The sequence below is a fragment of the Colossoma macropomum genome, unplaced genomic scaffold (assembly GCF_904425465.1).
Source record: "Colossoma macropomum unplaced genomic scaffold, Colossoma_macropomum, whole genome shotgun sequence".
In the NCBI taxonomy this organism is placed as follows: domain Eukaryota; kingdom Metazoa; phylum Chordata; class Actinopteri; order Characiformes; family Serrasalmidae; genus Colossoma; species Colossoma macropomum.
In genome coordinates, this window is record NW_023494787.1 from 3,779,389 (window position 1) to 3,805,193 (window position 25,805).

Below are 25,805 nucleotides of genomic sequence, written 5' to 3' on the forward strand. Positions count from 1 at the left end.
GTTCTAGAACGCGCGAGAGTACAAACACACAGCTTTAGCCAGCGCAGTGAGTGAGGGAGGGGGCGGGGCTTGTCCTCCGCGTTCTAGAACGCTTTCGAGTACAAAACAAAACTGCGCACGCCGCAGCCAATCCCAACGCACGACTCCAGAGCCCGCCAGCCAATCGGAGCCGCGGAAGGCGGGGTTATTCCTGAAAACGGGTGTGAGAAAAAAAAAAAAAAACAACACAGCGGAGTTTTGTGTATGTGTGTCGAGTTTGGGCAGAGACCGTCTAGACACCCTTCACCCCCCCTCTGGGCAGGGAGCACCGTCTGCAGGCGAGACTTCCCGGTGAAAGAACCGTAAGCAGCATTCTTTCTATTTAATTCGCTCTATTTTAGTATTCGTGGGTGTTTTAGACGGAGCTGGGTAGACAAATGAAGACGGAGCAGCTATATAAAAGGAGTTAAAAAAGCAGGAAGCGAGACATTTATGTGAGAAATGCAAGTTGGTAGTGCAAAAAGGAAAGCAGCTGCAGCAGCGTGCTCAGGGCTCAGGACTCTGTTCAGGACTCAGAACTCAGTGTTCAGAACTCAGGACTCAGTGTCCAGGACTCAGAACTCAGGGTTCAGGACTCAGAACTCAGTGTTCAGAACTCAGGACTCAGTGTTCAGGACTCAGAACTCAGTGTTCAGAACTCAGGACTCAGTGTTCAGGACTCAGAACTCAGTGTTCAGAACTCAGGACTCAGAACTCAGGGTTCAGGACTCAGGGTTCCGAACTCAGTACTCAGGGTTCAGAACTCAGGACTCAGGGTTCAGAACTCAGGACTCAGAACTCAGTGTTCAGGACTCAGAACTCAGGGTTCCAAACTCAGGACTCAGGGTTCAGGACTCAGGGTTCAGAACTCAGAACTCAGGGTTCAGGACTCAGGGTTCAGGAATCAGGACTTAGGACTCAGTACTCAGGACTCGAACTCAGGACACAAACCCAGGACTCAGAACTCATAACTCAGTGTTCAGGACTCAGGGTTCAGGGCTCAGAACTCAGCACTCAGACGCAGGACTCAGAACTCAGTTTTCAGTGTTCAGGGCTCAGGACTCAGAACTCAGTGTTCAGGACTCAGAGTTCAGGACTCAGAACTCAGTGTCCAGGATTCAGGGCTCAGTGTTTAGGACTCAGGGTTCAGGACTTAGAATTCAGTGTTCAGGACTCAGAACTCAGTGTTCAGGCTTCAGGACTCAGAGCTCAGGGTTCAGGGCTCAGGACTCAGTGTTCAAAACTCTGGGCTCAGAGCTCAGGGTTCAGGACTTAGGACTCAGTGCTCAGGACTCAGGGTTCAGGACTCGTGACTCAGTGTTCAGGAGTCACAACTCAGGACTCAGTATTCAGGACTTAGGACTCAGTACTCAGAACTCAGAGCTCAGGGTTCAGGACTTAGGACTCAGTGCTCAGAACTCAGAGTTCAGGACTCGTGACTCAGTGTTCAGGAGTCACAACTCAGGACTCAGTATTCAGGACTTAGGACTCAGTACTCAGAACTCAGGGCTCAGGACTCAAGACTCAGGGCTCAGAACTGAAGACTCAGGGCTCAGGGCTCAGGACTGAAGACTCAGTGTTCAGGAATCAGAATATAGGACTCAGGGTTCAGGGCCCATGGCTCAGAATTCAGTGTTTGGGACTCAGGGGTTAGAACGTAGTGTCCAAGACTCAGGGCTCAGTGTTCAGGACTTAAGACTCGGACTTAGTACTTAGGACTCAGGGCTCAGGACTCTTAAAGGGACAATGCTTCATACTTTCATACATATTATCACCACTGAGTACACATGCAAAGTTTGTGTGTGCATTAAAAAGCCAAATGAGAAATGGCCACTAAACTTTAGCTTTTGCTGGACTTTTAACTTGAAAAATGTTTAATTTTTAACTTTAAAACTTTTAACTCTGCCAAGCCTGAAGACTTTTCATTTCTATATAGATCTAGTGGTGGTGTGTTAGTGTGTGTTGTGCTGGTACGAGTGGATCAGACACAGCAGTGCTGCTGGAGTTTTTAAACACTGTGTCCACTCACTGTCCACTCTATTAGACACTCCTACCTTGTCAGTCCACTCTGTAGATGTAAAGTCAGAGACGATAGCTCATCTGCTGCTGCACAGATTGTGTCGGTCGTCCTCTAGTCCTTCGTCAGTGGTCACAGGACGCTGCCCACAGGACTCTGTTGGCTGGATATTTTTGGTTGGTGGGCTATTCTCAGTCCAGCAGTGACACTGAGGTGTTTAAAACTCCAGCAGCACTGCTGTGTCTGATCCACTCAGACCAGCGCAACACACACTAACACACCACCACCATGTCAGTGCTACTGCAGTGCTGAGAATGATCCACCAATATATTTTACTGTAGTAGGCAAAGGTTTGTGCACCCCTGGTCAAATTTCATGTTTTGTTGATTTTCTAAGTGAAATTGAAAGTTAACACGTCCTCCACAGAGACACACTTACATTTTTGCTTTGTACACAATTTCTATTTATTTGTTGTTTTCAATATAAATCCAGTTTAGTTGTGTGTACATGCGTAAAATACTTCTATAAAGATGCTACTATTCTACAACCTCATATGTTATAAATAATTAATAGGAAGCTGAGATTTGACTGAGAAAGCTGTAGAAGCAGTCAGATTTACACTCCGCTCTCGATTTTATTCAGAGCGACTTATACAACCCCATTTCCAAAAAAGTTGGGACGCTGTGAAAAATGTAAATAAAAACAAAATGCAATGATGTGCAAATCATGTAAACCCTAGATTTAATTAAAAATATTGATGTTGAAACTGAGAATTTTTTTTAAATAAATGCCCATTTTGAATTTGATGCCAACAACACGTTCCAAAAAAGTTGGGACGGGGCAACAAAAGTTGTGTAATGCTTAAAAAAACACCTGGTGGTTAATTGACAAAGAGCATCTCAGAGAGGCGGAGTCTTTCAGGAGTAAAGATGAGGAGGGGTTCACCACTCTGTGAAAGACTGCACCATCAAATAGTGCAACAATTCAAGAATAACGTTTCTCAACATAAAATACCAAAGAACTTTTGCTTTTCATCATCTACGGTACAAAATAACATTAAAAGATTCAGAGAATCTGGAGAAATCTCTGTATGCAGGGGACAAGGCTGAAAACCAGTATTTGCTGGCCGTGATCTTTGGGCACTCAGGCAGCACTGCATTAAAAACAGACATGATTCTGTCTGTGAACACAGTTCATCACTGCCTCCACAAATGCTAGTTAAAATGAACAGGACCCAGAGACGCTGCCACCTTCTCTGGGTCTGAGCTCATTTAAACTGGACTGAGGGGAAGTGGAAAAGTGTTCTGAGGTCCGACGAATCAACATTGAAATTCTTTTTGGAAATCATGGACACTGGGCCAAAGACCACTCAGCTTGTTATCAGCACACAGTTCAAAAGCCAGTATTCATGATGGTATAGGGGGGCATTAGTGCACATGGTATGGGTGATGTGCACATCTGTGAAGGCAACATTAATACTGTGAAGGAAACATATGCTGCCATCCAGACAACGCCTTTTTCAGGGAAGGCCTTGATTATTTCAGCAAGACAATGTAAAACCATATTCTGCATGTATTACAGCAGCATTGCTCCGTATTAAAAGAGTCCAGGTGCTAAACTGGCCTGTCTGCAGTCCAGACCTGTCACCACTGATAACATTTGGCACTTTATAAAATGAAAAATACGACAAAGAAGACCCCGAACTGATGAGCGGCTGAAATCCTATGTTAAGCAAGAATGAGAAAACATTTCACTTTCAAAACTACAGCAGTGTCTCCTCAGTTCCCAAACGCTTACAGTGTTGTTTAAAGAAGAGGTGATGAAACACAGGGGTAAACATGTCCCCGTCCCAACTTTTTTGGAATGTGTTGTTGGCATTAAATTCAAAATGAGCACATATTTTTTTAAAAACAATACAATTTCTCGGTTTTAACATTTGATATGTTGCCTTTGTACAATTTTCAATTAAATATAGGGTTTAAATGATTTGCACATCATTGAATTTTGTTTTTAATTACATTCTGCACAGTGTCCCAACTTTTTGGGACCTCTGGTCTAGTTCCACGTATTTGTTGATTTTCTGGGTCTAAATAAGTGAACACATCCTCTACAGAGACACACTACTGCACACTTTAATATGCAATTACTGAATTTAACATATTTAGAACAAAATAAAACACAAAACAAGGCCTGTGCAAAAGTTATGGCACATTTTATACTGTTTGTTTTTTTCCAATGTGTTAAACTCAGCAAAAAAACAGAAATTGTGCACAAAAATTTGCAGAAAAATGCCATATTTAAGTGTGTCTCTGTAGACAATGTTTTAACTTATTTTCACTTAGAAAATCAACAAAACATGAAATTTGACCAGAGGTGTTCAAACTTTTGCATAGGACTGTTTGTATGTATGTTGGTGGGTTTTGACTGCAGGTCTTGTAGCTGGTGGCAGCAGGTGTGTGTGAGAGTGAAGGATCATAACTCTCCTGTCAGTGAGGGGGTGAATCACAGTTCACACACACACACACACACACACACACACACAAACACACACACACACACACACACACACACACACATACACACACTGTCCTGCAGCACATCCTACACTGTAAAACAGCTCTGCTCTCCTTCTCTGTACACACGTCCAGCAGATCCCGCTTCATCATAGCACTTTACTACCGTCTTATAAAACCCAACAGTATTCACCCAATAGACAAACTCTCTGCTGACCACCAGTGGCCACTTGCATTAAACATCTTAAGTATCTATTTTAAGTTAAATGCTTAAGGGATAAGATTGAAGCTGTACATTTAAATTTAAATTTTGTAACTGTTAGAAAGTGCTGAGACTTAAATGTAGGGTATAACATTTTATTTTGCATATTTTTTTCACTTTCCACTTAAAGAAAAGGGGGAAAACTTGCAATATGCAAAAATGAATGTAGCAATTCATAGTAGATACTGAATCATTTATAGTAGATACTGAATAATTCGTAATAGATACTGAATAATTTATAGTAGATACTGAAAAATCATAGTAGATACTGAATAATTTGTAGTAGATACTGAATAATTCATAGTGGATACAGAATAATTCATAGCAGATACTGAATAAAACATAGTAGATACTGAATAATTCAGTGTAGATACTGAATAATTTGTAATAGATACAGAATAATTTATAGTAGATACTGAATATGTTATAATAGATACTGATGAATTCATAGTAGATACTGAATAATTTGTAGTAGATACTGAATAATTCATTGTAGATACTGAATAATTAGTAGATACTGATGAATTCATAGTAGATACTGAAAAAATCATAGTGGACACTGAATAATTCATAGTAGATACTGAATAATTCATTGTAGATACTGAATAATTCGTTGTAGATACTGAATAATTCGTAGTAGATAATGGATAATTCATAGTAGATACTGAATAATTAGTAGATACTGATGAATTCATAGTAGATACTGAAAAAATCATAGTGGACACTGAATAATTCATAGTAGATACTGAATAATTCATAGTAGATACTAAATAATTCGTTGTAGATACTGAATAATTCACAGTAGATACTGAATAATTCACAATAAATAGTGAATAATTCTTAGTAGATACTGAATAATTCACAGTATATACTGAATAATTCATCATAGGTACTGAATAATTCATTATAGATACTGAATTCATAGTAGATATTAAATTAATCAACATAGATATTGAATTAATCAACATAGATTCTGAATAATTCATATATGTTAACTTATTATCACTTAGAAAATCAACAAAACATGTAATTTGATTATAAATACTCAAACGTTTGCATACGGCTGTGCGTATATCTATATGTACAGTGAAGTATTTAAAAGGCTATGCTGGGTATGTTATTGTTCAGTTAAGTCTGTTTTTGTAGTTTGTTTGTTTTACAGCTCTGTTTACTCAGTTAATCGTTAAACGCTTTGATTTACTGATATGGGTCACTTATAGAAGTGTGACCTGTCAAAATAAAAAAAGTCTAAAAACTGAATAAGCGCAGCGTCTGTCGAGCCGGTAGAGGAGCCGGTAGTGGAGCCGGTAGTGGAGCCGGTACAGCACTGCTGATGGCTACACTGTTGTATCCAAACAGCCACAGGCCATTGGAGGCGAATGAAAGGCTGTAAAGCGGTACAGTACACACCTGCCAGTCATAACAGCAGCAGAGACATGCATCAATTATATGAGTCACTCCAGCAGTTTGGAAGTTCATTCAAATCTTACAGGAGCATGAAGTGATGATTTACAAATGAAGGCTGCAGGTTTATTGCTCTGAAGAACAAAGAGCCGGTTTCGGGGAGCAGCTTGGGTGTAGGTTTGTGTATGTCGTCTGTGATAAATGTTCAAACTGCCAAGTGTAGAGGTGGGCAATGCTACTGGCTTTGCTTATTAAATGACTCATGCAGTGAGCCCTCGCTACTGAACGCCGTTTCGGTGCCAAGAACACTGTCTGTCACCTCGGGATCATCGTACGAGACAAGACGTCATCCGTGTAACTCCGCTAGCAGGGCATGCATGACTCTTTATTTTCACTGGTCGACAACAAATGTGTTTAAAGCTGTTTTGTTTTGTTTTTGTTTATTACTACAGTTCAGGCCATAAATGCCTAATAAATAAGAAAAACACCACCAAAATCTCCAAAATATTGCTAATTTCTAATAGTATGTTAGCACTGAGCTAACAGCCAATTACATGAACATTTTCCTCACTGTTTCTTGTCAAGTGAAATTATCTTAATTTTGGTCAGTATATCAAATATTTCTTATTTTAGATGGTTGTGCACTTATTATAAGATTATTTAGCTTATTTTTAGACATTTTTTACCTGTTTTAAGTAATTTTATTAAGGAAAATTATCTCACTATACTGGCAGATAATTTAGCTTGTTTCAAGCACATTTCTTAAAACAAGCAAAATTATCTGCCAACTTAGTGAGATAATTTTCCTTAATAAAATTACTTAAAACAAGTAAACAACATATGGAAATAATCTAAAATAAGCTAACAACAAATTCTAACAGGAGAAATATTGGATATATTGATTAGGTTTAAGATAATTTTACTTGACAAGACACAATGTTTTGCAGTGTTGGCTGTTCTAGATTAAACACAGACATTTAAAGCTTATAAATGTCTTTCCGTATGTTTTATCTGAAGTTTGTAACAGACGTTATCATGTATCTGAGCTTGTATGTATCAGTTTTACGCTGTTTTACATTCCTAACAACTAACCGGAACACTGCTTAGACTATGAGTCAGATTTACAGTCAGAGACTATTAGAACCATTAGGATTAAAACCTAATGTGAATTGGCTTAATATTTACCATTAGAGACCTAGTTTCCTGTAGGGCACCTTTAGATCCCATTAGGAAATTATCAGATGCATCTGGAATCAAAACCCCATGCTGAACCATTAGAGTTCATTACACTGTGATATCAACACATCAGGAAAACACAGAATACTATTAAAGACTATTGAACACCAGCAGGAGCTTTTAATGGTTTCTATGGTGATATTTTAGCAGGGTTGAACTTCCAGAAGACCTACAGTCCACTGTAAGTTTACTTTAACCTCTTTTTTTTTATTTTGTCAGCAATCCGATCAACGCGTTTACAGGCTCGAGTAATCAGATAATGGGGAAACTCCGGGTCTACATGAGTCAGGCAGTAATCAGATTTCTGCTTTGCAACCTGCCAGTAAACTCACAGAAGAAAACGTGACGTAAACATAATGTAAAACTCAAACTTCATGCTGCGGCTTTTTTTAAAAAACATCGCACCACTTTGCCTGAAAATATGAAAAAACATCATCTAGAAGATGAAGAAAATTTAAATCCTTCATGAAGCATGTATTTATTGTCGCTCCAAAAGTGTTTTGCTGCGTCTCACGGCGACGCTGCTCGCTTATTTCCGGTACCACTGTCTGTTTTCGCACATGCTCAGACTGAGAAATCTGAAAGAAATCAGAGTAAGAGTTTAGAGCACTGAGAAATCTGATTACTGAGCTAAAATCCAGCCTCTTTACCTGATTTCTTAATCTGATTGCTAGACCCTACTCCGATCTAAGAATTCTGAGTGTGCTGTTTACACGACCGTTCGAATAATCAGATAACTGCAGAAATCCGCATGTGAACGTACTCAGTGTTTTGCTTCTTGATTGGGTTTTTATGCTTTGCTTTAAGCAAGGTTAGCTGCTCTGCTGCCGCTGTGATGCTTAGTTCAACTTCAATCATGACAACGAAGGTCTGGTTGGAGCACGGATAATCAAGCTAGCTCAGATTAAAGATTTAACGTTGGAGTGTGTTAGTTTCAGACTCTATATGAAATATGCATGTGTTCATTTTCGGATGTGTGGTTAATTTGTCAGCGTGAATGATGCCGCCTTTAAGTCGTCCTCAGAAGGTCCTACATACGAAATCGGAGGTCGCAAGTACAACTTGCCTTGTGTTCAAGTGGTTTTGGTCGGAAACAAGAAAGATGCACTGGACATAATGATTTTAGTTTACTTTTGTTTTCCTGTCATTAAAGAGAGTCTGTTTATTTTGTGTTAATGCAGAGGATGTTTATGAGATCAGTTTTTATCTGGTTAGAAGCACCACGTAACGTGCTTGTACTTGTATTTTGCCGCGTGGATGGTTTTAGCCTGCAGCGTTCATGTGTGGTTGCTGAATAACTGAAATACAGCCAGTTTATTAGCGGCTAATGTTGATTTTTTGTTGACACGTCCCAACCCGGAAACTTTACTGGTTTTCCGCTAGTAAATATGAAGGGGTGGTGCTGTTCATGTGTGCTCATCTTGTAAATATGATATTTCTGAAGCATGAGCCTTCATCCAACATGCTTTCCTCAGTCTAGGAGGCTAGCAAGCTAGCACTGTTAGCATTATTGCTGTTATTTGCAGCTGCAGTGACACACTTTTTGCTTTGTGGACATAGTAGTTCTTTTCAACCTGTTTTTAATGCGCCACAAAGGAAAAAAGATATATAATAAGATATATATATATATATATATATATATATATATATATATATATATATATATGTGTATATATATATATATATGTATATATATATATATATATATATATATATATATATATTTATATATATGTGTGTGCATGTGTGTGTGTGTGTGTGTATATATATATATATATATATATATATATATATATATATATATATATAAAACAAAGGTTTTGTGAAGTAACAGTGTAGGGGATGATGTGATACTGGAAAAGTATGTAATGATAATATAGAAAATCAACAGGCACAAGCCTGTATACTTGGGATGTAAAATGTATAATAACTTAAAATTATATATTTTGCCCATATTAGCCCTTAACTGTCCAAGACTGTTATAAATACCACTAGCAATCAAAACAACTCATAAATCTATGAGATTAAAACAGGCTAGCTGAGATGTCCCTACTCATGTGGAATCACCTTTACTGAGAGCAGTTGCCATTGTTTTATACCAGACAAATGAGCTGAAACCAGAGATATACATACCTAGATGCCACGTTGGGTCCAGCCAGGCACGTCAACGGCGCCGCCATTTTAGAGTGGAATAGGATTATATAACGGAGGGAACGCAGTGATCCACACTCATGTCTGTGTGATGCGTATTGTTTGTGTGATGTTTGCGTAGACATGGCCGTGTGGTTAATGAGGCACAGAGAACCTGTTGATGTGATTGTTTTTCCTCTGGTTTTATATTAAGCTTATTTCATTTAATTGTCTATTCAGGGGATCTTAACTTTATGTAGTGGTTTTTTATTTACAATGATGGTTAATGCTTGTAGTTATAGCACTCCTTAATCCATGTAGATATTCATAATAGATTCATGTTAGTACCTTATTACACGAACCTGAATTTAGCTTTTTATTTGCCAGCTTTTTGTTCGAATTTTCCCGTTCCACCTTAAATGGTGCAGCTTCAGGCACCAGAAAGTGGAACGGGAAAACCCAAACAAGAAGCTGGCGAATAGGAAGCCAACTTCAGCTTCGTCCTTCTGTGTACAAAGATTAGAAGTGACTCACACATTGATGGATTTGCTGATTGTGTTTTTATCAGAGCTCGTGCTAAACTCACGTCAGGTGAGTAATAAAGAATTAAAAGCTACCGAGAACAGTCCACGCAGCCTAGGTTAAGCTCTGTCTGAGGATTATAACAAAACAGATTTGGTGAAAATCGGTTGAGTAATAAGGAAGTCGTGGCTGATTTAATCCTGAGACTCATCGTCTCTCAATACAAATGAATCTGTTCACAAGTGGATCTTGACCTCTCCAACATGGCGGACGCGCAGACGTGTCGCCTCGTATAGCTATGGTTTGTCCATACACCATCTATATGAGGGGTGGAGCAGGCTAGGAGTGTCGGAGCTGTCAGTTAAGCTGCTAATTATTTGCAAATTCAAATTTGCTGGATGTTGAATAAAACACCCCAGTTTAGTATCAAACAGACATGTTTAATATTTTACTCTGTTCTTTAAGGGACTTTAAGTTAGATTTGCTGCTCAGTCTGTAAACACACCTAACATGGAGAGTGCAATCCAGGTAATGTCCTCTGCTCGGACTAGGACTGTTAGCATTGTTAGCTGCTAGTGTATGCAGTCATGCTATGGGGGGGGGGCAACAGACCGCTCTGTGGGCTTCTGTCGGCTCTTTATTTTTAGCTGAGCTCAGGCAGCCTTCCCAGTCCACCCAGGGAGCCTCTCTGTTCCTATTAGCCCACGATAAAGCGGGCGATTCCATGGGGTTTTGGACCAAAGCTACAACTCTCTGAGAAAGAGACCAAAAAAAAGGGCCCTTCTGTCTCTCTGCACTTTTCTCTTAACTCCCTTTGAAGAGGCCTCAGTTGTATTCATGTATGCCCCATAAATATTGATCAGAATTTCTGGCCGAATGCGTCTTTTTTTGCTTTGAAGGCGCGGTGATGGATTAGTTTCCGTACACCCTTCAAAAACGGCAGGAATAATTCATCGGATGGGAAGGCAGGAATCGAGTCCGGGCCTCTACAAAGGCGGCTGATTTTTTGGAACAGTACCTGTGTGTGTGGGTGTTGAGGGGGTATTGTTTGTGTTGTTGTTGCGGTGAACCTGAACCTGCACCACCGTTTAAAATCGTTTAAGTCACTCTGCAGATTTGCAGTTCAAGAAATTCATGCCTGTTACGAGCTTAAAATGTCTTTATTTAAACTAGATTTGACATCAAAACCCCACATAGCGCCGAGCTAACTTGCTCAGCCTGCTCTAGTGAGGGCAGAATACAGTTATAAAGAGAAAATAAAGTGTAAACCCTGATGACAAGGGGATAGTGGACCACTGTTGGCCCACTGATGACAAAGCTGGAGGTCCACGGGCGTTTTGCTCTGTGTTTTCTGGGCGGCCCGCCGGCGGTTAAACAGAGTATTAGACAAAATTCCAATTATCATCACTCATTTACCCTCACAGTCCGATTTACTTGTTTTTCCCTCCTTCCTTTTTTAGTTATGCGTCGTAAATTAGTTTAGTAAATAATTTTAATGAGCACAGTGTCAGCAACCTACAACAACAATATAGCTCATGATTGCAGCTAGCTGTCGCCACCTACAATCTAGCTAGTGATCGTAGCTAATAGCTATAGCCACCTACAATCTAGCTAGTGATCGTAGCTAATAGCTATAGCCACCTACAATCTAGCTAGTGTTTGTAGCTAATAGCTATAGCCACCAACAATCTAGCTAGTGATCGTAGCTAATAGCTATCGCCACCTACAATCTAGCTAGTGATCGTAGCTAATAGCTATAGCCACCTACAATCTAGCTAGTGATCGTAGCTAATAGCTATAGCCACCTACAATCTAGCTAGTGTTTGTAGCTAATGGCTATAGCCACCAACAATCTAGCTAGTGATCGTAGCTAATAGCTATAGCCACCAACAATCTAGCTAGTGATCGTAGCTAATAGCTATAGCCACCAACAATCTAGCTAGTGATCGTAGCTAATAGCCACCTACAATCTAGCTAATTATTGTATCTAATAGTTACGGCCACCTACAATCTAGCTAGTGATCATAGCTAATAGCTATAGCCGCTTACAATCTAGCTAATTATTGTATCTAATAGTTACGGCCACCTACAATCTAGCTAGTGATCATAGCTAATAGCTATAGCCACCAACAATCTAGCTAGTGATCGTAGCTAATAGCTATAGCCACCAACAATCTAGCTAGTGATCGTAGCTAATAGCCACCTACAATCTAGCTAATTATTGTATCTAATAGTTACGGCCACCTACAATCTAGCTAGTGATCATAGCTAATAGCTATAGCCACTTACATTCTATCTAGTGATCATAGCTAATAGCTATAGCCGCCTACAGTCTAGCTATAATTGTATCTAATAGCTGTAGCCTCCTAGAATAGCTACAAGATAACTACTTGCACTATCTACAATCTAGCAAATCATTGAAGCTAGCTACTTTAGCTCATTACCTACAGTCTAGCTAATATTTGTAGCTCCTTGGGTAAAATTGTGCACTGCTAGAAAATACAGTATAGAGCTGATCACCCAGCATGGTCAACCAACACAAGACTAGCATAAACCAGCATAAACCAACTGTTTTTTCAGCAAGGTTGTTAGCTACTTTAGAGCAGTTTAAGAGAGTCTGTTAGCAGGAAACAGTGATGCTATCAGACTCTCTTTATCTGGTATACACTTTATAATCTCTTTAACTGTATTCTGCCCTCACTCAAGCAGGCTAAGCAGGTTAGCCGAAAGCTAACAGGCTAACGCTGCAAGACAGACTTTGTGTTCAAGCCTTCACAGAAGGATGTACTTAAAACTGAGACCTTCAGAGTAAAGAATATTATTTACATGCCTGTTATGAGCTAAAAAAGTCTTTATTTAAACTAGAGCTGACATCAGAATCCAACATAGCGCAGAGCTAACCTGCTCAGGCTGCTCCAGTGAGGGCAGAATACAGTTATAAAGAGAAAATAAAGTGTAAAGAAGTTTAAGAAAGTCTGTTAGCAGAAAACAGCGATGCTAACAGGCTCCCTTTAACTGGTTTACACTTAAAACTAAGACGTTCAAAGTAAAGAATGTTGAGTACAGGCCTGTTACGATCTCAAAATGTCTTAATTTAAACTAGCACCGCTATCAAAATCCAACATAGTGCCAAGCTAACTTACTTAGCCTGCTTTAGTGAGGGCAGAATACGGTTATGAAGAGAAAATAAAGTGTAATCCAGATAAAGAGAGTCTGTTAGCATCACTGTTTCCTTCTAAAAAACTTTCTTTAGACTTTATATTCTCCTTATAACTGTATTCTGCCCTCACTAGAGCAGGCTGAGCAGGTTAGCAGAAAGCTAACAGGCTAATGCTGCATTAATAAAAGAGAGACTTTGTGTTCAAGCCTTCACAGAAGGATGTACTAACAACTGAGACGTTAAAAGTAAAGAATGTTATTTACATACATGTTACGAGCTTAAAATGTCTTTATTTAAACTAGAGCTGACATCAAAATCCAACATAACACAGAACTAACCTGCTCAGGCTGCTCTAGTGAGAGCAGAATACAGTTATAAAGAGAAAATAAAGATGTTTAAGAAAGTCTGTTAGCAGGAAACAGTGATGCTAACAGACTCTCTTTATCTGGTTTACAGTTTATATTCTCTTTATAACCGTGTTCTGCCCTCACTAGAGCAGCCTGAGCAGGTTAGCAGAAAGCTAACAGGCTAATGCTACAATAATAAAAGACAGACCTTGTGTTCAAGCCTTTCACAAAAGGACTTACTCAAAACCGAAAAGTAAAGAATGTTTCTTACGTGCCTGTTACGAGCTTAAAATGTCTTTATTCAAACAAGAGCTGACATTAGAATCCAACATAGTGCCGAGCTAAGCCCACTAGCCCACTGTTAACATACCATACAGGGAGTGTTATCTTAGTGCTGGTTAAAACAAATGAAGCATTTAAGCAACCCAATAATTAAGATTATTTACATTTTTATTTATTCCCATGTTCCTGTTGTGGCAGGATGTCATTAGCATTTGACAAATATATCATGTGATGCAGGAACAAGGTGGATAAGCAGCGTTGCGGCCCAGCCTGCTCGTTTAAACGATGCACAAAAACAGAGCAGCCACCCTGCTGAGAAAGGACCAGAGACCATTGGGATCAATACCGAAGTCTGGAGAGGCTATGAGGTAGTTATAATTTTCTAGATAGTTATCTTGATATAACAAGTTAACTGTCCTGTTATCCCAAGATCACAAAGTTGTTATCTTGAGAAAACCATTGTCTTGTGATTTAAGATCACAAAGTTGTCTTAAAACTTGAAAACAAGTTAACTATCTTGTGATCTCAAGATAAAGTTGTCAAGATAACAAGATAGGCTAAAGGCTAGATAACAAATCAAACAGATCAAAGTTGTTATCTTGCTGTCTTGTTATCTTGTTATCTAATTAACATAACATGTTAATTGTCTTGTGATCTCAAGATCACAAAGTTGTTATTTTGAGAAAACAAGTTGTCTTGTGATCACAAGATAACAACGTTGTTATGTTGAGCTAACGAGTTAATTATCTTGTGATCTCAAGATATCAAAGTTGTTATTTTGAGATAATGAGTTAAATATCTTGTGATCTCAAGATAACAAAGCTGTTGTCTTGAGATAACAAGTTAACTATCTTGTGATCTCAAGATAAAGTTATCTTGCTATCTTGTTATCTAGCAATCACAGTTTTTACCTTGAGAAAATGAGTTAATTGTATGATTAACTTGTTATCTCAAGATAACAATCCAGAAAATAATAGCAACAGCTCATGACCTCTCTGGACTTCCGTAGATTAAAACCTAATGGTTTTGTATTCTAATGGGAATTGGCTTAATGGTTTCCAATAGAGACCACTAGTTTTCTGTAGAACACCTTTAGATCCCATTAGGTAACCATCAAATGCATTTAGAATCAGCCTTTGGTCACCTGTTAAACCATTAGGATCCTTTATGCTGTGATATCAACACATTAAAAAAGCCAAAACGCATAAAAACCATCAGGAACCAACAGACACACTTAATGGTTTCTATGTTTTTTTCAGCAGGGCAGTCAAAACAGAGACCATTGTAATCTCTATGTTTATATGTTTTGAGACTTACATCACACTGTTACTTCAAACCAGCCAGGCTTTTCCATGATACGGGCCCTTTAAAACTGCAGACGCACACCTTTTTTTAAAAGCCACTTCTAAAAAACAATTACATGGCAAAATAATAGACCGATCCCGTCTCAGTGAGACATCACGGACCTGCCGGTGAGGAGACGAAAGCTCCACCTAACCAAATATTGGATTAGGGTGTTGATGAATGTCTAGCCTCTGCTTGCAGACAAATTTGTTTGTGGAGATTAAATCAAAGACGTTGAAAAGATGGAGGGTGGCCCTGTGTTGTCAGCAGCTGCCATTAAAGCTCATCTTAATCCTCAGCCGTGTCTCTGATGTCTGTGCTGCGGCGTTTCGGCACAGCAGAAGAAGCCCAGAGGAGAAGGCCAGGAACCCCTGATGTTCTCAGATCACACCAGCTGCTGTCAGAGCTATAGAATTACACGTCCGTAAGATACGGAGCGTAGAGCCCCGTCTGACTCTCGGCCGTACGCACACGCATGCACGCTCGCGCGGTCCTGTTCAATATGTCTGGCGAGGGAGAGCGGGCCAGACAAATCCAGTAATTTGATAGCGCCGGAGTGATGAGTTTGGGTGACGGCGCTCATACATAGAGCTGGCGCGGCGCCAGCTGTGACCAGGTGCTGCGGATACTCAAAAAGCGCCCCCTGGCTGCTGAGCTGAGAAGAGTAGGGCTGTCAGGTTTCTGCGTAATTTGAAATGTGGTTGAGATGTAAAGTGATTCAGAGTGGTTTGGTGTGAAATGGTTCAGATGTCCTTACAGTGGTGGTGATAGGAACCAGGGGTCGCCATGACTACAACACAAATATAGACATTTTATTTACTATCCAGAACCACCAGTGAACCTACACGAGTCTTCTGAGTTTATATGGAATGTTGATGATGGAAAATAGTGGAAAATCTGAAATAATAAGTTTTCTTTGGGGACTATTTTGCCTCATAACACCCTGCATGTTATGTATCCCTCCACCATGAATGGATTTTAAGGCCAAAATCTTCTCAAAACTATCATAAAACAGTGTCTCTGACATCAGGCAGTGAATTCATAACCATTTCCTGTAGTAACTTTCTGTGAGGGAGCTTTTAGAGGTGGACGTCTGGTTCCTATCACCACCACTGTGAACAGTTCTGACTCGGTAAATTTCTCTAGAACAGAGCGTTTCACACCAAACCGCTCTGAACCGCTCCGTTTACATCTTAACCATTTAACTATACCGTATTATTATGTGACACGCCACACTCTCTATTGTAGATTCTAAGAAAATAATTTCTAAATTATAATATATATATATATATATATCATTTTTTATTTGAGTACATCCTGGGACAGCAGTTTAGACTTTTTATATAGAAGAATGCATTAATTTCCTGAACACAGAACAGGATTTTAACACCGCTGTTATATTTTTGAGTGCATTTCAACTCCAGTTATAGGACAATGGCGCCTCATTCATGACGTCAGTGAGTGCAGACCACTTCATTCAGCCAATGAGCTGATCAGCTCACCATCCAATCAGCACTCAGTAGCAGTAATGCTGACCAATCAGCACTCAGTAGCCATAATGCTAACCAATCAGCTCTCAGTAGCAGTAATGCTAACCAGTCAGCACTTGGTAGCAGTAATGCTAACCAATCAGCTCTCAGTAGCAGTAATGCTAACCAATCAGCACTCAGTAGCAGTAATGCTAACCAGTCAGTACTCAGTAGCAGTAATGCTAACCAATCAGTACTCAGTAGCAGTAATGCTAACCAATCAGCACTCAGTAGCAGTAATGCTAACTAATCAGTACTCAGTAGCAGTAATGCTAACCAATCAGCACTCGGTAGCAGTAATGCTAACCAATCAGCAGTCAATAGCAGTAATGCTAACCAATCAGCACTCGGTAGCAGTAATGCTAACCAATCAGCACTCAGTAGCAGTAATGCTAACCAATCAGCACTCAGTAGCAGTAATGCTAACCCATCCACACTCAGTAGCAGTAAATCCTAACCAATCAGCACTCAGTAGCAGTAATGCTAACCTATCCACGCTCAGTAGCAGTAATGCTAACCTATCCACGCTTAGTAGCAGTAATGCTAACCAGTCAGCTCTCAGTAGCAGTAATGCTAACCAATCAGCACTCAGTAGCAGTAATGCTAACCAATCAGCTCTCAGTAGCAGTAATGCTAAACAGTCAGCTCTCAGTAGCAGTAATGCTAACCAATCAGCACTCAGTAGCAGTAATGCTGACCAATCAGCGCTCAGTAGCAGTAATGCTAACCAATCAGCTCTCAGTAGCAGTAATGCTAACCAATCAGCACTCAGTAGCAGTAATGCTAGCGTTGTACTGCCCGAAATCCTTCTACTTTGCACAGTTAAAGGAAAGTTCTGTGTGGTTAGAAACTATTTTATCTTTTCATTTTTAGCCATTTAGCTCCATTCACCCCCATTCATTGACGACTTGCTCGTGAGCGCCCTCTGGTGTTTTGCAGTCATGTTTTTAATATAATGGGAGAAATAGGAAGTGGACAGACTCCCCGTAAACAGGCTCTGAAACAACCTCCGGACGCCAAACGTGTTCTGGCTGATCGACTATATTTAGCGTAAGAAGGGGAAACTGTGGAGTTTGATTTTTCACCACACTGTCACTTTCAGCCCTGGCAGCAGGAGCGGGCATGGAGGTGGCCACCGCTATTAAAATGGTTTTCACGTTTGGTCATTTCTCCCACTGAGATGCACCTCCTAACATGGCCAGAAGCAGAGAGGGGACTGTCCCGACTGTCCTCGCTCTCCCTCTTCCTTTCTGTCTCTCTCTCCTGCCAGCATTCCTGTAGTGGATGAGGGAAAAGCTCCTGACGCAGGCCAGAGAATGTGTGACGTTTCTGCTCTGACCGCACGGTCAGCTGCACCGATCCGCCACGGCCAAACGCCCTAAAGAGGAAAAGGTCTGACACTCACAGCTGAGATAGCTGGCTCCTAACCCCAGCACAGCTGCCGCATCGAGGATAGCTGGCTGTCTGTGGTCGGAACACTGCAGCGGTATGGAATTTCAGGGCCAATGATGATGCTATCCGATAATTAACACCTTGTTGTGACCGATACCCATGATAAATGAACGCTCCTGCATTTTAGAACAAGTTCACACTGCACTCTTAAAGTTAAAGCGCCAGAAAGAGTCCTCTGGTTCCCTAAAGAACCTTTCAGTGAAACCTTTTTGTAAATAAGATCTGTTTGTGAAGAGCTTTTGTAATGTTATTATAAATAACATTTGAGACTGTGCCTTAAACATGGCGGTGGTAGTATGAGGGAAGACTGTTTGAGGGAGGGGGGAGAACTCAGAGAACCTGGGCTAGAGTTCTGGGCAGCTTCTGCATGTAGCTAGAAGGCCAGACCCCCTCTCAGCTTTAGCAGGACTGATGAGGAGATGGGGTGGCGGCGGGGAACTTCAGATATAACATAACTACATTATGAAGAACCCTAGAAAGAGGGGAAGAACCCTTAAATTGGTAAACCTTCACTATATTGGTAAATTGGTAGTTCACACTGCACTCTTAAAGTAAAAGCACCAGAAAGAGTTCTTTGTGCGATGCCGTAGAAGAACAACTTTTGGTTCTGGTGAACAACCATTCAGTGAAACATTTTTGTTTAAATTTTAAATAACCTATGAAGAACCCTAGGAAGAGGGGAAGAACCCTTAAGTTGGTATTGGTAAACCTTCATTCACTATGTTGGTAAATTAGTATTTGTAGCCCACAATCTTAAAAAGATGGTCCTTTAAGGGTTCTTTAGTAAAAAGAATGGTTCTATAAAGAACCACGAACACCCAGAGAACAATTTCATGCTTAAATGGTTCTTTGCATGGTGCAGCGGTTCTTCAGGTTGATGGAAAATGTGTTATATATAGTTCTATATAGAGTATATACAGTGTATATACAATATATACAGTGTCAAGCTTATACCAATAGGAGAACCCTTTTTGGTGCTATATAGAACCCTTTTTGAAAAGGTTCTATACAGAACCCTGTACAGCACATTCTTCATCTATCTGGGAAACTTTTCACCATGCAAAGAACACTTAAAGCATGCTTATGGTTCTTTAAGCGTTAGTGGTTCAATATAGAACCACTTTCTTTACTAAAGAGCCCTTGAAGAACCATCTTTTTTAAGTTTACTTAGAAAATGATTCACAAGGGCACATCGCAGCACAGCCGTAGGCACAAAATGTACAGATGGTCCTTCAGGGGTTCTTTAATAAACAAAATAGTTCTATATAGAATCATGAACACTCAAAGAACGCTTTGCATGATTAAAAGGTTATTTGCATCGTGAAATGGTTCTTCAAATTGTTGGAGAATGTGCTGTTTTGTATAGAACCTTTTTTGAAAAGGGTTCCATATAGCACCAAAAAGTGTTCTGCTATTATTACAATATCAAGCTTGTTACAATAGAAGAACCCCTTTTGGTGCTATATAGAACCATATACAACACATTCTCCATTAATCTGAAGAACCATTTCACCATGCAAAGAACCATTTGATCATGTAAAGGGTTCTCTGAGTGTTCATGGTTCTATATAGAAACATTTTCTTTACTAAAAAACTTTGAGGAACCATCTTTTTTAAGGTTGTAGATAACTCTCATGTTTGTTGACAGTGGTGTGACTTAGCCAAGTAGCTAACTTAGGAGTTAGCAAGCTGGCTAACTCTCCTACCAGGGGATGGTTCGTCAGGGGTTCTTTAATGAAGGGAATGGTTCTATATAGAACCATGAACACTCAAAGAACCATTTCAGGCTTTGCATGGTGAATTGGTTCTTCAGGTTGATGGAGAAAGTGTTGTTTATGGTTCTACATAGAACCTGTTTGAAAATGACTCTATGTAGCATGAAAAGTGTTGTGTTATTGCTACAATGTCAGGCTTGTCGTATACAGCACATTCTCCATCAATCTGGAGAACTATTTCACCATCCAGAGAACCATTTAAGCATGAAATGGTTCTATGTACAACTCATGTTTCTAAACTTTACTAAAGAACCATTGAAGAACCTTTTTTTAAGAGTAAAATCAGGAAAGTAAAGCTAATCCAGTCCCCCTGACTGATGGCGTATCATACATAAAACTCTTTTTAAGTGTGTGTTTATAGTCAGTGGGGAAGAAGCATTAAAAAGGTCTTGAGACTCGGCTAAATTTAGCATTTCCTCCGCTTTATCTTTAGTGCTGCTGTGCAAAAGCAGCAGCGCTGCTGGTCAAGGATGCAAATTCGCATGACAAAGTTCACAAGAGGTGCATGCGAAATTTATTCTCTCTAGAAATCTGTGATGTGAAAAAGCTCATCATGGTGAATTCCTTTGAAATGAAGACACTTTTGCTTGGGAATTTAAAGTGACAAAAAATGCTAGTGAGACTGGGCTAAAGGATGGGTTAAAACAGTAAAGAGCATAAGGAAGCCAGCTGCTAATGCTAGCTGCTAATGCTAAATGCTAGCTTTCTCAAATGGCTGATTGAATTAGTGGGACTGAAAGTCTTTAGACATTTGTCGCTGCAGCTCAGCTTAAACACACCAACATTTTCACTCTGCAGCATCAGCGCGTGACTGAAGTTATAGGTCGATATTATCAGCTGTAATTCCAATATCAGACCATAATAATAATAGTAATAAAAGTCCATTTATTGCTGAATAATATATGTGCCACTGTCGTATCGTCCAGATGCCAGAAAGTTGCTTTTCTATGGTGCACTAATGTGATCAGCTGAAAATACAAGCATAAGAGAAGTGAACATAAAAGCTCTGAACAAGAAAGGAAATTAAAATATATTTAAATGTAAAATAATAAGAGAATTATGATAATAATGAGTAAAGCGTGACATTTTTTAAAACTTCTATATTGCACAGCGTATACATAGAACCCCTTACAGAAAAAACACATGGATTTCACATGTAAATAATCACATTTTAGGCACTTTGTTATTTTTCACATGCATGAGGAAAACTTTGTGATCAAACAACAAAAAACGTTATCATATGTGGAAAAAAGTGAAATCATGTGGAAAAATGTGTGATCATTCGAAAAATTTGTGATCACGTGAAAAACAAGATCGCATGTGCTGTTGCATGACGTTACATGTGACCACATATTATTCAAATGATGTTATGTGTTATGATGTTATGTGTTCACTTATATGTGGTCGTGTGCTTTTTAGACACTTCATGCAAACGTGATCATGTGCTGTTTCAGGATACGGTACATTACTCGTGACGTTATACGTGTTTTACTTGCTGTTATGTGGTGTTTAGACGCTTTGCGTTATTTTTTTCACTCATAAAGAAACATGTTATCACATATGGAGGAAAATATACATCATCATGTGAAAAAACGTGACCACGTACCGTTTCAGCACGTGACACATATTATTCACGTGATGTTATATGTGTTCCTTAGTGGTAATGTGGTTTTTGGACTTTTCACGTGTTATTTTTCCATACATGAAGAACATGTTATCGCATGTGGGGAAAAAACGGGCGTAACGTGAGAGAACATGATCATGTGCTGTCTCAGGATGTGACATTATTGATGTAATACATGTGTTTTACTTGCTGTCGTGTGGTTTTTAGACACGTTATTTTTTTCACTCATGAAGAACATTATCACACGTGGAGGGGAAAAAATACATCAAAACGTGAAAAACGTGATCACGTGCTGTTAAAGGGCATGACACATTATTCATGTGAGGTTATGTGCTCCTTTGTGATAGTCTGGTTTTTAGACTATTATTATGTTATTGTAATGTTACTTTTCCATATATGAAGGACATTTTATCACATGTGATGGTGAAAAAGTCATAATGTGAGGAAACGTGTGCTGTTTGAGGGCATGATATACTTTATTCACGTGATGTTATATGTGTCCGCTTGTTGTGATGATGTCGTTTTTAGACACTTCTCGTGTGAAATATATCACTGCTGTCTGAACATCGTATCTCCATTTTTGTCGTTTTTTTAGGGTTTGACATAATTTAAAAAATACCTGACGCTCTTTACATTGCTTGTAAATTTCATGAAGAGTGGACCAGTAGAAACGGCCCAGAACGACTTGGAAAAAATTCTGGTTCCATTGACTTACATTAAAAGTAAAGTATGTTTTTTCCTTCTCCTGTAAAGTTACCGTTTTGGAGATACGAGGTTTTGTTCCGACAGCAGCGATATGTGACTTTTATCTGAGGGGCTGCTGGAGATGGAGGCATCTCACCAGCATGGACTGGTAACTGTCGTCTCTGCCACCTCATACAGCCATGAAACCGACTGCAGATCTTCAGCATATGTTTATTTTGTCCCCTGGTAGCCTCGTTCCTAGCACTGACCGCGCTCTAGCATCTCTGGCCTCACATCCGGTCCTCATCTCAGTCCAGGCTTTGTGTAATTGTGTCTCAAGTCTGCAGCTCCGCCGTTTTGGCCGCCGCTTGTGTAACATATGGTGCAGACATGCCCCTGGGGTGGGGGTCCTGCAGGAGGGACAGATGGAGGGGCTTTGGGCCTCTATGGGAGTTTTCCAAATCTCCTTTCAGAGCTAACGCTAAAGGCTAGCGTGAGGGCGCCAGCCGGGTCGGAACCTTTTACAGGCCACTTTATTCAGCAGCAACTTTATTCTGCCTTTATCCTGTTCCTCTTATTCCTGTCTTTGTTGTCTGTTTAGACAGTTTTAGGTGCTGAATGTTGAAAATGAAGGCCAGGTACAAATACAGTGTCTTCAAAACAGATAAACAGATTTTAATCACCGTTCTTTTATTTATATTTGTTTATTTTGTTTATATTTTCATTTATATTTCTTATATTGATATATTATATGTAGTGTGCTGTGGGTCAGTTGAGTCTGAACCATAGTTATGTGTATAGTAGGGGTGCATGATATTTTATCATAAATTGTGATAATAAGCATTAATGAGCATGAATAAGGCCAGTTTAATTGGATTTAGCACAGCGCAGTTTGTAAAACACTGAGCAAAAGTCATTATAGTAGGTTTATCATTATTATTAGAGTACTGTTATATGTTGCACTGCAGGTTCTAGTTTATCTGTCCCAACTTATTAAATCTCAGAACTAAATATCATTATGCATATCGTGTATTGTGAAAAGTCTTAAAGTACCGTGACATAATATTTTTGCCATATCCCTCACCACTAATATATAGACTGCACAATGTACAGAGCAAAGCGAAGCCACCTGGCCACTATATTTATTATATTAATGTTTGCCTGTGGGCAAAGTGTCAACATATTTCAGAAAAATTCAGATTTAACAAAAACGCTGAGGCTTACTGCAACAACCACCACTTTATGGGCTGTGGCGAGACACTTCATGTATTGGTATTGGTGTACAAGCTTTTTTATGAGTGATATAACCTAATTTATCCTGTGTGAGCCATTATAAATAAATCAAAAAAGGAATTACTTTTTAAACGCTGCAATATGTAGGATGTGGTGATTTGGAGACCTCTCTGATGGAAATGTGTCACTGCATGTAACGTGCGGAAGAACATTTTGTAGCGTGGGTTGTGCTTCAGGCCCCTTTCCTGGATGAATCTGATGATTTAAAGAGAATTCAGAGAGAACTCAGTCAGAACTTGGCTGTTGCTATGGAATCCCAGGTGGTTGCTAAGATGTTGCTAGGCCATTGCTATGGAATCCCAGGTGGTTGCTAAGATGTTTTTAGGCTGTTTCTATGGTACTGCTAGGGTGTTGCTATGAAATCCCAAGTGGTTGCTAAGGTGTTGCTAGGCTGTTGCTATGGAATCCCAGGTGGTTGCTAAGGTGTTGCTAGATTGTTGCTTTGGAAACCCACGTGGTTGCTAAGGTGTTGCTAGATCATCGCTTTGGAAAACCAGGTGGTTGCTAAGATGTTGCTAGATCATTGCTATAGAATCCCAGGTGATTGCTAAAGTGTTTCTAGGCTGTTACTATGGTATCTTTAGGGTTTTGCTAAAGCGTCCCAGGCGGTTGCTAAGGTGTTACTGCATTATCTCAGGTAGTTAGTAAGTTAGTAGTAAGGTAGTTAGGCTGTAGCTATGGTATCACTAGGCTGTTGCTATGGTATCCCAGGTGGTTGCTAAGATGTTGCTAGATCATTGCTATGGAATCCCAGGTGGTTGCTAAGGTGTTTCTAGACTGTTACTATGGTATCTCTAGGGTGTTGCTAAAGCGTCCCAGGTGGTTGCTAAGCTGTTACTGCATTATCTCAGGTAGTTAGTAAGATGTTTCTAGACTGTAACTATGGTATCACTAGGCTGTTGCTATGGTATCCCAGGTGGTTGCTAAGGTGTTGTTAGGATGTTGCTATGTTGTCCAAGGTGATTGCTAAGGCCTTATTAGGACATATAAATTAGGTAGACACATAACCTGATTTATCCTGTATGACCCATTATAATAAATTAATAAATCAAAGATAGAAGTATTTTTTTAAAGGCTGCACTATGTAAGATTTGGAGACCTCTCTGGTGGAAATGTGTAACTGCATGTAACGTGTGGAAGAACATTTTGTAGCGTGGGTTGTGCCTTAGTCCCCTTCCCCAAGTGGATGAATCTGATGATTTAAAGCGAATTCAGAGAGAACTTGGCTGTTGCTATGGAATCCCAGGTGGTTGCTAAAATGTTGCTAGGCCGTTGCTATGGAATCCCAGGTGGTTGCAAAGGTGTTGCTAGATCATTGATTTGAAAACTCAGGTGGTTGCTAAGGTGTTGTTAGGACACTGCTATCTTGTCCAAGGTGATTGCAAAGGCCTTATTAGGACAGTGCTGTGGTATCCCAGATAGTTGCTAAGGAGTTGCTAGGCCATTGCTGTGGTATCCCACGTTGCTATGTCCCAGGTGGTTCCTAAAGAGTTATTAGGCCATTGCCATGGTATCCCAGATGGTTGCTTAGGTGTTGCTAGGCCATCGCTGCGGTATCCCAGGGGTGTGAGATGTGAGAGATGTCCTTTGTGACATCGTTTGTCATAGATTTGAAATGTCTCAGCGTTCCACCTTTCATTTCCTATAGGGAAAAAAACGCTGTATGAAAATTGTATTTGCGGCCAGTTCCAAAATCACAAGCACAGCCTGTGCAAAGTTTTGTGGTTCTAGCTCGAAAACTGCAACCTGTAAAAAACGGTCCCAACAATCAGACGGAGGACAGTGTGTAGGCTTTCGTAAGCCAGCTTAATTAGTAATTTGTAATGGGTTGCTTTTTTGAGTAACGACCCCGACACACATGCAGATGGTAATAGCCACAGAAGTGCGTTGCTAAGTGGTAAGGTCAGCTCGGGCACTTTCCTCTGAGTTTGGCTGTAAAACTCCAGACCAACACAAAGTGACCTCTGAGCAAGGCGCCAGACAGCTTCATACAGAGCAGCATCTGTGTGAAAACTGTCGCAAAAGCTTTATATAGCACTGCGTCTGCCTGCATTTAAACGCACACGCGCAGGCCACCTTTCCTGTGTGAAAACTGAGAGTGTGCTGCTATAAATGTTCGCTGGCACAGTGACGGTCTCTGCCTGTGGTTGGCATGGTTTCAATCCTGCTTTCTTTGTTGCCGTGTTTGTGTGGAGCAGAATAATGCCCTGCAG

General features: G+C 40.0%; 1 protein-coding gene across 1 annotated transcript in view; it reads left to right on the forward strand.

Annotated features, from left to right (window-relative positions):
• Positions 1-216: 216 nt before the first annotated feature.
• The window catches only part of ldlrad4a (low density lipoprotein receptor class A domain containing 4a), a 120,038-nt gene continuing 94,449 nt past the window's right edge, over positions 217-25,805 (forward strand). Inside the window, exon 1 of the mRNA XM_036565911.1 lies at positions 217-341. The gene's annotated coding sequence lies outside the window, so the exon portion shown is untranslated. The remainder of the gene's footprint in view (positions 342-25,805) is intronic.